This window comes from Python bivittatus, unplaced genomic scaffold (genome assembly GCF_059951505.1).
Source record: "Python bivittatus isolate LINGU-HERP-01145 unplaced genomic scaffold, Pbiv_v1 ctg000730_np1212, whole genome shotgun sequence".
Classification (NCBI taxonomy): domain Eukaryota; kingdom Metazoa; phylum Chordata; class Lepidosauria; order Squamata; family Pythonidae; genus Python; species Python bivittatus.
The window spans coordinates 535840-540959 of record NW_028277109.1 but is presented as its reverse complement, the minus strand read 5'-3'; positions in this window follow the sequence as shown (position 1 = coordinate 540959).

Here is a 5120-nt window from a genome sequence, read left to right as displayed (position 1 = left end):
TTGGCAAGGATACCGGAGTGGGTTGCCATTTCCTTCTCCAGTGGACCACATTTTGTCAGAACTCTCTGTCATGACCTGTCCGTCTTGGGTGGCCCTGCACGGCGTAGCTCATGGCTTCACTGAGTTACGCAAGCCCCTTCGCCACGACAAGGCAGCGGTCCATGAAGGGGATATGGTACATATTGTACATATATAAAAGGAAGAAACCCTACAAAGTTAACATTTCATTGAAGGCACCGAACGGTTTCTCTAAGCTACGGCTATAAATAAAAAATTTGCCACTGCTTTCAAAACACCTGGGCCTTGGTCATTTAATAAGAATATCTCAATCTCTGCGTTGTGAGTGGTGTTAACCCAACTCAAGCGTATGCGTATTAGCTCTGATCGCCAGTGAGAGTACTTTGGGCCTTTGGAAAGGATGTGTGAAACAGACTCGACCTCTACATTAAAGCACATACCTACTCAGTCTTCTCATGGACACTTGGCACAGTGGGGAGAGCATCTCTACGGGCTAGGGAGAAGGGCCTTCCCTGTGTGGCATCCAGAGTCTTATAGAGGTAATTGGGGGAGGGCCAGCGGAAGAGCGCAATTCGTCTGTATGAGAGATGGGAAAGTCTAGCTCCCTTTACCTGAATATTTAAGCTCCATACCCTCTGCTGATGTTCTACCAGGGATTCTTCCAGGCCTAAAGCAAGTAGGGCTGGTATTTACAGTCCACACTGTCTCTGATCTTGGTTGATGTGCTTTTTCAGAGTAGATCGATGCATATCCTATAGAGTGAGAAGTACCAATGAGGTTCCCCGGATGATTCGTTTTGCCCAGAATCTTCGATGATATAATCTTGGCTGGGCCTTGAATTAGATGCAACCTAGTTCTAATCTGGTAACGGTATTGGAAGTTGCATATGGGATGTGATTGTAGGGATTTTGTTTGTATTCATTCAAGAACTGAGAAGTAATACGCCACAGCCTAGCACCCGAAAGAACAGCCACGAAGGCCTTGGGAAAGGTATTCAAATGCCCACCTATTCCCTGTGACGCTCTATAGAAGTGAAAGTTGGACTTTGGAGAAGCAGGAGAGGAAGAGTATTGACGCTTTTGAACTTTGGTATTGAAGAAAACTCCAGAGAATACTGTGGACAGCCAAGAAAGCAAACCAATGGATCATGAAACAAATCAACCCAGAGTTCCCACTTCATGCACAATTGACCAGGCTCAAATTATGATATTTGGGACAACCTTTGTGAAGATCCGGCCTCTGGAGAAGGTTCTAATGCTGGGAAAGGTGGAAGGAAAGAGAAGAGGACAACCAGCAGCAAGGTGCATGGACGCGGCTGTGGTGGCGATGAGTGCAGCATTGGAAGACCTGAAACAGCAGGTTAGGGATAGATCATCATGGAGAAAATCTATCTATGTGGTTGCGAAGAGTCAACAATGACTTGATGAGACGCAATAATCATCATCATCATCTGAGGGACTGCTGGTCTCCAATTATTTCCACCCGTCTGGTGCAATCAAGCAGGGTGTATAGCATCCAGGTCCTGTCTATTCAACAAGGTCATCCTGCAGGACGTAAGAGGCGCACCTTGTCGATCCCAGGCCGCCCCCTGGAACAATCCCCCCAAAGAGTCATGCAGCTCCCACTCTTAAGAGAAACTGAAAACTACAAAGAATGTTCTTCTTCCGCCAGGCCTTGGGTTCAGGTGGTTTTGCAGCCCCCTCTATTTAGTTTTTTTTTAATTTAAGATTGATGTTTGTTCTTCAGGCCATCCATGTTCTTTTTTTATGAATCTGGTTTTTTTCTTCCCTTTTTTAATTTGTAAGCTGTCCAGAGTCATTGAGGGGTCAAGCAGACTTGAAAACTTGGAATGAATGAATGAATGAATGAATGAATGAATGAATGAATGAATACGTTGCATGCCATTTTCTCTGGAAAGGGTCATGATACCCTACTTTGGGTTCTTGGATGGCCCAGCTCCTGAGTTCAGGGCCCCCAAGTTTCAGAGGGAGCCACAGCCTGCCAGATCCTCTGGATGGATCTGAATGGAGCCACCAGTGGCCAGCCACGAAATCGCTGGCAGAGGCAAGAAGCCTTTCGTGGCTTAGCTGGTGCTTTGCAACGAGAGTTGGAAACAGAATCGAAAGTCTTACCGCTCTGGGGCTCGACTCTGATCTCCCTGGACCAGCTCACAGGAGACGCTGCTGCTGGTGGGAACAGCTGGCGTTGCCAAGAGAGTTAGTTAACCGGCCCGTGTTTCTGGAATGATGAAATGAGAGTCCAGGGACCTCATTAGGGACTTGCGTGCCCAAAACAAGGGCTGCACAGAGCACGCAACCCGCTTCTTTGTCATCCATGAAACAGGCAAGGCATTTCATCATCTCTGCTTTGCCAGGAAGCAGCAGTCCTTGGTGAGCCTCACGCGCATTTTCCAGAATACCTGGAGGGATTCATTACAGACCCTTGCAAGCCGCCTCTCTGCTAGAAATGTCCTGGCCGGGAATTACAGCAGCTGACGTCCAACAAATCTGGAGGACGTCAGTCTGGGGAGTCATAATAATAGACCCAGTTTGGTCTTGTGGTGAAGGCCCCAGGCTGGAAACCAGGGGACCCTGAGTTCTAGTCCTGCCTTAGGCATGAAAGCCGGCTGGGTGGCTTTGGGCCAGTCCCTCGCTCTCAGCCCAGCTCACTTGACAGGGTGGTTGTTGTGGGGAAAATAGGAGGAGGAAGGAGGATTAGGTGCGTTCGCCACCTTGAGTCATTTATAAAAGTAATAAAGGCGGGGTTAAAAAAACTACAAAATATATCCTTTTTGTTTTTTTAATTCACCTGAATTCTTTTTCTCAAAATGCACACATCTAAACTTGCTTGTCTAATATGGAGAAAGGGGATAGAGAGATAGAGAGATAGAGAGATAGATGGATGATAGAAATAGATGCTTCCAGCCTATCACCATAAATGATTTTGCAAGTGAGTGTGAAGAGCAGGGTCAAGGAAGCCCCAGAGCCAGGTGGCCACCGCCAGATATCACTGGACTTGCTGCTCATGAGACTGGAGTAGCCCAAAGAGATGGAGCGGAGTGGCCAGAGGTGGTCATAGGCTTCTGTTCCTGTGCTGGGGAGCCCTGATCTTCCTTTTGGATGGTCACATTTTGCCTCATTTTGAACAGAGGACTGAGTAGACCACTTGCCTGGTACTCATATCGATTTTAGCACTGCTATTCATATCTCAGCTCTCCAACCTTCCTATTTTATCATTTAAACTGTTTTAGACTTTGTTTTTTGTTGTTGATTTGGAACTCAGCTGGGACCCTTCCTTATGGTGAGATTAGATGATTCCTGGCTGGATCGTTGCGATACCCAAACCCCATGGCCACTCCTGCGGTGCCTGAGAATAAGGGTAGTTTGTGAACGCATCGCCTGGGAAGGAGACTCTTTTGCCCAGCATGGGGGGCAGGGGGGGGGAGGCTTGTGCAGAGGCCTGGCGGGACCTCAGAGCGAGCAGAAATTGTGAAGGGAACTCAGGAAACAGTCACACGGGGATTTCAACATACTGTACAGACAGATATACTTGTATACCATTTATGCTATTCCCTTTCAGAGCAAGGATCCCAACATAACTTTCATTATTACTATAACCCCATATTAGTTCTAATCATCAAATCTATACAACACAATTTCATTTTTTTTCTTTTTCTCAGAGAAAGTCCAAAATAGCTTTCCAATTAACGTTAAAATTACAGAATATCTTTTCTCAAATCAAAGCCATCAACTTCACCATCTTTGCCAGCTCCATCAGCTTCACCATCCATTCTTCCATTGTAGAGAATGTCATCTTCTTCCACCTTTCTACATATAAAAACCTTAGTACAGTTTTCATACCTAAGAACAAAAATTCCATAAATTTGATAACAAATATATTTTAATCTTAGTTAAAAATAAATCCATTTTATAACCCAACTTATCATTTTCTCAAAAAAAAAAAAAAAAAAGAGGAAATGAAATCTCTCCCCCTTCATACACAGATTCTTAAAATCTCACCATTCAATCCTGGTCAGAAAAAGATCCCAATAATAACTACCCAAACCCTCAACATACAGTATATATTAACCGTAACCAAATAAGTTCACTTTGTAAACCTTTTGTTCACTTTGAAAGAGCTTAATCTTTCATCCTTTCAAATAGCGTTCCCCAAGTTGATTCCCCATTGTTCTCGTCTTCTCCCAGAAACAGCCCCAGTAATTTCTCTTTGTCTCTTCCCAGGAACAGCTTCACGGATTCAACACATTCCTTTTGCAAATCCAAGATAAAAAGTCTTTCCAAGTTGTTCTTCCTGTCCCTTGGATCATGGTGACATCAGTGGGTTTCATTTGTAAATCCATTCTGGCATCCTTTTGCATATCACTGTTACCCTTTGGCATTTTGAAATCTATTTTCAGATCCAAAACATCTTTGTTCATACAACCTTCATAATCCAGCATTTTTCTGAACCCCAAATCCACATTCAAGTCAATCTCTACCTCCATTTCAAAATTAACCATCGTATCTAAACTTTCCTCTATCTTTTTTTCAAGAGACTTGAATTTAGCTCCTAACTGATTTCAGTTATTTTATCTTGTTTCATCCTTTGTTTTTTATTGCTGATTTGGAACTCAGCTATTTGGAACTCAGACAGACATAGCATTTATGCTATTTCCTTTCGGAGCAAGCATCGTTATGTGACATGCAGAGAACCAGTGGGAAAGAGCCGAAGAAGGTATTAAAGGCTGGAGATAAGACAGAGAGAAAGACAGGGCAATTTACAACTTTGCGATTCATTATACATTTCCATATCTTTCTGTCCTTGCAAACCACCTTGGCTTCCACCATCCCCATACTTTGTTTCCTACTGTGGCATTTGTTCTCTGACTATCCAACTGTTTTTCCTGTTCCTCATCTGAATTCTGTCTTAGTTAGAGCTTGTCTATGCTCTGGGGCAGTAGAAGACAGGATATCAAAATGACTATAAGCCATGAGCTGTTACCTCTACTCATATGATCAGGAATCACATGTCCCTGGTCACCACCAGCTTCCGGCTTCTAGAAGAAGTGGGCGGCATTTGTTTGCAGGTTCCTTGAGACACTT